At 46.0% G+C, this 9069-nt stretch overlaps 1 protein-coding gene and 1 pseudogene across 5 annotated transcripts in view; both read right to left on the bottom strand.

The window, feature by feature from the left end:
- The window catches only part of USP48 (ubiquitin specific peptidase 48), a 123875-nt gene that overhangs the window by 60455 nt on the left and 54351 nt on the right, over positions 1 to 9069 (bottom strand). The gene's annotated exons all lie outside the window — the stretch shown is intronic.
- LOC102485841 (adenylate kinase isoenzyme 6 pseudogene) overlaps positions 7225 to 9069 on the bottom strand; it is a 5583-nt pseudogene continuing 3738 nt past the window's right edge.

Here is a 9069-nt window from a genome sequence, read left to right as displayed (position 1 = left end):
TGCGCTACTCCCCTCCCCCCCCCCCCCCCGTCAATCTCTTTCCAGTGAGAATACACAGTCTGGCAGACTGAAAACAAGAAACTGGGAAATTTTAGGTAAAAAGGGTAAATAACTTTAAAAAATCTAACCAAAATTAATTTTAGTGAGCGTGAACACAAAAACCAAAGAAAAGATCTTAAAAATCAAACAGAAAAAAACAGGTCACTTACAGAAAAAATAAGGCGACAGCACCCCTTTCTCAACAGCAATGACAGTTGCCCTGCAACAGAACATCCTTGATGTCCTGAGTGACACTGTCCATGCTCAGGGGACAGATGTCTCACAGACACACGGTACAGACACTCGCAGACGATACGTGAAAACAATCTGTCACTGACAGACCTGTACGAAAGGAATTTTGTATGCGCTAATTCAAAACCAATTCCAGGTGGAAAGTCTAGAATGTAAGAAGGAACAAACGAAGGAGGTGGTTAAACTAAACACCCAAAGTCCTATATATAACAATGCGTCCTACAAGGCTCTTTCTTAAAAAAGGGTAGCGGGACCAGCAGACAGCGTAATGGTGACATCACTGGACTCCCACACAGTCAACAGCAGTTCAAGTCCTGGACACTGCGGTTTAAAATCCACGCCAGGTGCATGTGTGTGCATGCCCAAAATCCTGAGGAAAATGGAGGAGGGACTGTGGCGTGGCTGTCCCCTCGCGGGGGGGATTTCTTACTTTCTGCCTCTCTGTCTCTCCTGCGAGTGCGCATGCACTATAGCAAAATCTCTCTAGAAAAAAGAAAAAAGAATAGAACGGGACCAGCAGATGGCATAACGGCTGCATCGCTGAACTCCCACAAGGTCAACCACGGTTGGAATCCCGGACCCAGAGGCTTGAAACTCATGCATGGTGTGTATGTGTGTGTGTCCAAGATCCCGGGAGAATGAAGAAGAAGGGACTGTGGCATGAACATCCCCCTGGGGGAGGGGGTGATCTATCTCTCTATCTCTCTCTCTCCCCAGAGAGCCCAAAAAGCTCTAATGTAAAAACCTCTTTTCCCAAAAAAAAGGATAGAAAATACATATGAAAAACAGTAACTGGGTCAGCAGGTAGTATGGAGTTTAGGGCTCTGGACCTCACATGGCTGACTGTGCAGTTCAAACCCCAGACCTGGTGGCTTGAACATGCCAAGTACATGTGCGTGCATGCCCCAAGTCCCAAGAGAAGAACAGACGAGAAGGGACCATGGCATGGCCAACCCCTCGGGTGTGCGTTCTCACTTCCTTGGTCACTCTCCAATAAGTGCACTTGCCCTATAGCAAAAAAAAAAAAAAAAAAACTAGAAGATTGACTTACTAAGGTTTAATGTCCTCATCCTGTTCAGAGAGGGTAAATATTTTAACGTACTGCTTTATTAAATTTGACCAGAAAGAGGCAGAGAGGGAAAATGAGAAAGCAAGCCACCAGGTCAGGACTCCAACAACAACTGACCATATGGAAGTCACTGGCCACTCCCCACATTTTAATTTAAACTTAAATTTGCCAGAGGACACTCACTGCAGACAGACATAGGAAGAGAGAATGCATGCACGCTGCATCAGGAACAGTCATGCTATAAGCCCCTCTACTCTATCTCGCCTCCTTTTGGGATTTTAGGCACACGTGTGCAGGAACCCATGCATGCATCCGGCTTGTTTCTCAAACCGCTGGGTCTGGGACTCAAACTACAGAGTCAGCCATGTGGGCTCCAGCTGCCTTCACCACCACACTGTGGCCTAGTCTAAGTTCTCACAGTATCAGCTCTGGATCACTGAAAGAGCAAAACAGTGTCAGAAGGCCCTCGTTGCCCCGAGGGCGTTTCCTAGTCCAGATTCTGGGGCTGACCTGAAATCTCCCACCACTGTTCTTTCTACTAGACTGCACTTGCCCAGCTACCTCACGATCAAGGTGAACCAGAAAAAGCCTCTCCACCTCCACAACCTCAGGGATCCAAGAAGAACACTTATTAGCCCTGAGCAGAACAGCAGAAATAAAGAGAAAGGTGGATGAAGTAACAGCCAGATTGCCATGCCAGTGTTCTTTTTTTTTTTTTTTTTTTGGGGCCGAGCTGCCATTCCGGTTTTTTTTTTTTTTTTTTTTTTTTGGTGAGGTTTTTGCATGCGCTTGCCAGACAGAGACAGAAAGACAGAAAGCGAGAAATTACCCCCCAGGGGGGATGGCCATGCCGCAATCCCTTCTCCAATCCCTTCTCCTCCGTTCTCCTCTCGGGATCTTTGGCCATGCCAGTGTTCTAACAGTTCGGGTGGCCAGGAAGACCCCAGCCTTAGAGTGTGTGTTCCACGTTACCTAACTAGTAGGCACCTCAGATGCTAACAAATAAACCTCAGGGCTTATTCTGAGAAGAATGAGGAGGCAGCATGAACACCACCTAAGGAAATACCCATAAATCATTTTCTATGACCAGGGGCCAATAGGCGGCATGGAGGTTAAGGTGCTGGACCCCCCACGGCTGACTGCAGTTACAGTCCCGGACCTGACATCTTGAAAATCACGCCACACGTGCATGCTTGCATGCCCAAATACTGGGGAGACTAGAAAACAAGGGACTGTAGCATGGCCATCCCCTTGAGGGGTGATTTCTCACTCTGTCTCTTTCTGGTGAGTGTACATGATCCTTAGCATAGCAACAAAACAAAACAAAACAAAAAACCCACAAACATAATTCATGTCCAATAACCAGCATGTAGTCAAAGACAATCAAATACAGAAGAAATTGAAAAAGCCAGCTAGGGGTTGGGGACCAGCAGGTGGCATGGTGGTTAAGGCGCTGGACACTCGCACATGGCCGACCAGGGTTTGAGTCCTGAATCTGGTGGCTTGCTTTCTCACTTCCTCTCTCTCTCACTCTCACCCTCTGTCTCTCTCTGGTCAAATTGAAAAATAAATGAATGAATAAATAAAAAATAAATAAAAAATTATTAAAAAAAAAAAAAAAAGCCAGGGGAAGGAGGCAACAGGTGGCATGGTGGTTAAGGCACTGGACTCCCACATGGCCGACCGTAGTTCGAGTCCTGGACCTGGCGACTTGCTTTCTTCCTCTCTCTCTCTCTAGCACATCCCCTCTAGCAAATTTTAAGAAATAATAATAGTAATGATAAATAAGATAAATAATTTTTTAAAAAAGATGTTAGGGCACTTAAGGTCACACAGCTACTCAACAGTACAGCTGTGATTCCAGAGTGTGGTTCCTAAATGGTATGCTAAATTATTACTCAAAATGACAAATTATCCAGGTTAATACAGGTTTAAAAAATCAGAAGCAAGAAAGACAAAACAAAAATAAATTTTTTAAATGAGGAAAGGGGCTGACAGATGGCGTGGTGGCTAAGGGTGCTGGACTCTCACATGGCCAACTGTGGTTCCAGTCCCAGAACTGGCAACTGGATTTCTCACTTTCTCTTTCTCTCTCTGTCCCTCTCTGGTCAAATTTAAGTAAATAAATAAAGTTAAATAAAATAATTTTTTTAAAAAAGAAGAGGAGGAAAGTAAAATTTAGCTCAGGGGCCAGGTCAGCAGGTGGTGTGGTGGTTAAAACACACTAGACTCCCACACGGCCAACTGCAGTTCGAGTCCCAGACCTGGTGGCTTAAAAATCATGCCAGGCACATGAGCATGCATGCCTAAAATCCCGAGTAGACTGGAAGAGGAGGACTGTAGCATGGCCATCCCCCTGGGTGATTTCTCACTTTCTCTCTCTCTTTTTGGTAAGCACATAAGCCCTAAAGGAAGAAAAGAAAAAGAAAAAAGAAAAACTAGCATGCAGTCAAAGACAATCAGGTACAGAAGAAACCAACAACAACAACAACAACAACTTGGGCCAGCAAGGAGCGTGGTGGTAAAGCATTGGATCACACACGGTCAATTTGGCAACTCAAGTCGTTGGCCTCGAAAATATACCAGGCACGTGTGCATGCATACCCAAAATCCCAAGAAGAGAATGAAGAAGGGATTGCAGTGTACCCATCCTACTCAGGGGGTATTTTTCTCCCTTGCCCCCTCTGCCTCTATCTCTCTGGCAAGCACATGCATACTGTAACATATTGGGGGGGAACAGAAGCTCTGCTGGGCCTGTCCAGAGACCAAGGCACATGATGCGTGCAACATTAAAGAAGGGGTACAGGGACCAGCAGATAGTGTAACGGTTACACTGCTGGACTCTCACGTTAGTTCACTGTGGTTTGAGTCCTGGATCCGGTGGCTTAAAAAAAACTCACGCCAGGCACAAATGTGTGTGTGTGTGTGTGTGTGTGTGTGTGTGTGTGCGCCCAAAATCCCAAGAGGTGACTGTAAGAGAAAGGACTGCAGTGTGATCATCCCCCCTGGAGGGTACAGTGTGGACACCTAACTGAGGACTGTGTGACAGTTCTGGGATTTAAGGCACAAATGGTGCAGAGCCCGCAGGTGGCATGGTGGTTAACGCGCTGGACTCCCACGCAGCCCACCACAGTTTGAGTCCCAAATCTGGTTGCTTGAAAATCAAACGAGGAATGTGTGCATGCCCAGAATCCCAAGGGGAGAACGGGGCAGAAGGAACTGTGGCATGACCATCCCCTCCACTTTCTCTCTACCACCCACCCCGGGAGCATATGCACCCTATAATGAAACAGAACAAGAAAAAAGTTATGTTTAAAAATTAAAGAAATATTAAAGCTGATTTTTTTCCCCAGAGGTTTTTGCTATAGGGTGCGTGTGCTTGCTAGAGAAATGGAGAGACAGAAAGTGAGAAGACATCATCTGGGGGAAACGGCCACACCACAATCCCTTCTCCTCCATCCTCCTCTCGGGATGTGGGGACACACACACTTGTCTGGCATGAGTTTAAGCCTCCGGGTCCAGGATTCAAACCACAGTCGACTACATGGGAGCCCAGTGATGAAACCATTATGGCATCTACTGGTCCCTATTAAAGCTGATTTAAAAAAAAAAAAAGAAAAGAAAAGAAAAAGACCAGGTGGGGGAGCAGAGGTGGCAAAGCTAATATTTAATTATGAGGCCTTCCTGGCAGTGATAACCTCCCCATGAGAACAAGCCTCTGGCAAAGGCCCTCCTTCATCCCTTTTCAGAAGAGGAAACACAAGAAGTGCCTAGTGCGGAGCCCGAGTCCCTACTTCCCGTTTGTGAAGTGCCCAGGATGCTGGCAAATCTCCAGTCTTCAGCTGTGCACAAACGGGAGGTCTGTGCATCGGCGGCGCCGCTGTCCTCTGCCAGCCTGCAGGAGGAAAAGCGGGGCTCCCAGAAGGGTGTGCCTTCAGGAGGAAGCAGCACTGAAAGCATCCTGACTCGAGGAGCGGAGAGGGAACCATCCCGGGAAACACGTTTTTGGATTAAAAGAAAAATTAATCACGGATTGCCTTTTGCCCAGCAATATCCCAAGAGGCAAAAGAATTCACTATTACATAACGTTTAGTTGTACAGGTTTAGACAGTAAAATACTGGTGGGAAAAGTACAAGAAGGAAGTGACTCCGTTAAAGCAAGCCAAATGGTTTTACTTTCAGGGAGCAGAGGCTTCTGGAGCACTGGAAGTGCGTTCTGTCGTGGTCTGGGTGACACTCACGCAAATGTTCATCGGGTGATCATTTGCCCCACCATATACGTTTCTGCATTCTAAACTTCTATGAATGTGTTATATTACATAATAAAAAAAGAAAATTAGGAGAGTGAGACACATAAAATTTCAGCTATGAGTGGAACAGGCCTATCATCTGGCCAGCTGAACCACCTACCAAGCCACGTACAGAGAGGCCTGCCCACAAGGCGTGCCGTCAGCCTCTACCATGTGTGGAAGGATGGCTGGATCTGAGCGTGTAGTGACAGGGTCGCTGGGCTACACACCAGGTATAGTGGACTACTCCTGAGGGAAGATGGAAGTCACGCTTGTATGTGGGAGAACTGTCACTGGTAACATGGATGTCACACCCCCGCCTAGCGTGGAGGGGTCCCCAACCATATCGATATTTTTAAGCTCTGAAAGCGACCTCTAGAACTGCTGTGACAGTGATTATTGGCTTTACTTTCTTGGATGTTAACATTACATTACTCACTTCACAAAAAAAGAAAAGAAATTTCAACTACGTGAGGACAGAGAGAGGTTGGCACGCAATAGGGCTGGGGGAGAATGAGAGATGACATTGCGGTGACGCCAGCCAGGCCATGACGGAAAGACACTGTGCATCCACTAACAGTACCGACTACCCGCACTCTACGGTAGAGGCTGAAATACTGGAGGGCATAAAAGCAGTGAAAATAGTTATGGATGCTGAAGACAGGGTGGAACGGGGGAGGAGGGGGAGAGAGAAGGGAAGGCTGTAGCGAAGGAAAGCAGGAGAAAAAAATAGAGAGGCAAGACATTAGTGGGACACAGAAATGGTTTATTACCTGCTGACGAGAACATGTATAGTATTCTCAACTAGATGAGAAGTATTTCATGTTAGGTAAAAATCTCTTTCAAAGCCAAATGATGTATAGTGATGGAATGTTTTTAAAAAATGAGAATAAAAAAGAATAATAATTTTTTTTCTTCCTTTTTCTGGGGGGGGGAGAAGTTTTTGCTATAGGGCGTATGTACTCACCAGAAAGACAGAGAGAGACAGAGACAGGAAGGAAGAAATCACCCCCCAGGGGAGATGGCCACACCACAATCCCTTCTCCTCCATTCTCCTCTCGGGATCTTGGGCACGAATGCCCATGTACCCAGCATGAGTTTAAGCCACCGGGTCCAGGACTCGAACTGCAGTAGACTGCATGGGCGTCCAGCAACATAGTCATTACATAACTGCTGGTCCCAAATAATAATAATAATAATAATTGTAAAAACACTGAAGCGGGAAGAATCATCCACAAGAGGTTCCTAATACTGTCTAGGGCTAGCAGGTGGCATGGTGGTGAAGGTGCTGGACTCCCACAGGGCCGACTGAGGTCCAAGTCCCCAACTTGGTAGCTTGAAACTCACACCAGGATCCTGAGAAGAGAATGGGGAAGGGACTGCCGCATAGCTGTCCCCCCAGGGGATGGTTTCTCGCATTCCTTCTCACCATCTCTCTCTGTCTCTCTCTCTGTCTGTCTGTCTCTCTCTCTCTCTAGCGAGCACATATGCCCCATGGCAAAAACCTTAAAATGGTAATAATAATAATCATGCCTAAATTATTATTTTTCATTGTAAAGTGGCCAGTTTTGTAAACTAAGAGCTATGATCTTTAATCTGTTGCTCAATCCGTATCAAGATCCGGTTTACATCATCCTCCAGCTCTTCTGGTTCATTGCTGGGCAGCTGATGCATAACTTCTTCCTCATAGGGTGCTGTGGCTTCTTCAGAAAGACTTGAAAAATCTCACACTGAATATTTTCTTTTAGTTTCTTCTCAATGTAACCCTTTATTCCAAGTCAGTTCTCAGCAAAAAAACTGCATGAGACCAGCGCTCAGGGAAGAAATCACAGCCGTGGGAACCAACGAGAACTCCACCTTCTCTCACTTGGTCTTCTAACTCATCAACCACTCTGTCTTTGTCTAAAATGGGACCATCACATTCTTCACCATAACCAGCAAACAACTGCCTTTCTCGAGCGAAATCACCCACATTAGTGTGTTTCAGTCCTGATCTTGATGCAAGTTCTTTGCCTAGTGTGGTTTTCCACCCCCGGTGTACCGGTGAGCAAGATGTTCAGAAACACCCGTCTTATGGCGACGATTCCCGGCACCTCGGCTCAGTGGTGCCAGGAGCGCTACGCCAACACTGCCTAAGTTATTCATGAAACGGTGAGCTATACAAGTTTTAGTGATAAATATGGCCTTACTGACTTTATACAAAAAATGTACACGTCACATTATCATTCATGTAGATAACCTGCATATATACTCCTTAATTCATTTCATTCACCGACTCCAGAATTAGGGTCATTTCAAAACCCCAAGAAATATGGCAAGTCTTAAGAGTGAGGGCATGGTGTTCAAGGGCCGAGGCTCCCTTGTTCCACCCATCCCTGAAGGTCTACAGGCTCAGATTTAAGTAAAAACTGTTAAAAACTATCTTTACACTGGGTGCCTATGTGTGCTTGCCCAAAATCATGAGAGAAGAATGGATTGCAGCATGGCCATCCTCCCAGGGGGGGGGTCATTTCTCACTTTTTGTCTGTCTCTCTGGCGAGTGCATGTGCCCTATAGCAAAAATCTGTTTCTATAAAAAAAATATAAAAAGAACAGATCTTGAAAACTGTCTTTTCAGCTCCTTGGTTGGCTCTGTGTGGATGCAGACAACATGAACAAGAACACTGGAAAATCAACACTGGTTAACTGGGTGGCAAAATTACAGATGGTTTCTATTTCTCTTCTTTACACTTTCTTAATTTCCCAAATTATCTAGAACAAACCCTATGAAATTATAACAAAAGTTAACTTGTTTTCAGTTTTCTACCTATATAAAGCACCTTAAAAAAAGAGAGCGAGCAAGAACTTTGCAAGAGTGTGTGGGTGCTTACGAGAAACAGAGACACAGAGAAAAAAGAGAGAGAGAAAACACCTTCCATGGGGGACAGTCACACCACAATCCCTCCTCCTCCAATCTCTTCTTGGGATTTTGGGCTTCCGTGCACATGTGCCCAGCATGTTTGTCAAGCCACCAGATCCTAGACCTGAATCGCAGACGGCCATGTGAGATCCAGCCACCTTAACCACCATGCCACAGGCCCACAAAGCACGTTTTTATAGCAAATGTTGTAACAGCCTATGAAAAACAAGCCTACAACTACAAACTGCTGGATTAATTTTACCAGTACAGGCTAAATTCTAGATTAACACGGTATTTATTTACTATCCAAAAATTAAAGGCTGGCCCAGATGCAGCGGCACACAGCACCACTGGCTTGGGAGGTGGGAAGCCGCATGGGGCCTGGATAAATCTGACACACCAGAGGCTGGTGTGTGCCTGGGCCCTAACTAACTGGGAGGCTGGGGCAGCAGGACTGAGACTCGGCAGAGACCCTGTCAAAAACACTTATCTCAGCATCTCCTTTCCTTCTTTCTCCTTCT

This window comes from Tupaia chinensis, unplaced genomic scaffold, assembly GCF_000334495.1.
Source record: "Tupaia chinensis unplaced genomic scaffold, TupChi_1.0 Scaffold000146_1, whole genome shotgun sequence".
Classification (NCBI taxonomy): Eukaryota; Metazoa; Chordata; class Mammalia; order Scandentia; family Tupaiidae; genus Tupaia; species Tupaia belangeri.
Note: the sequence above shows the minus strand (reverse complement) of the source record. Positions and strands in the feature narration are given on the sequence as shown.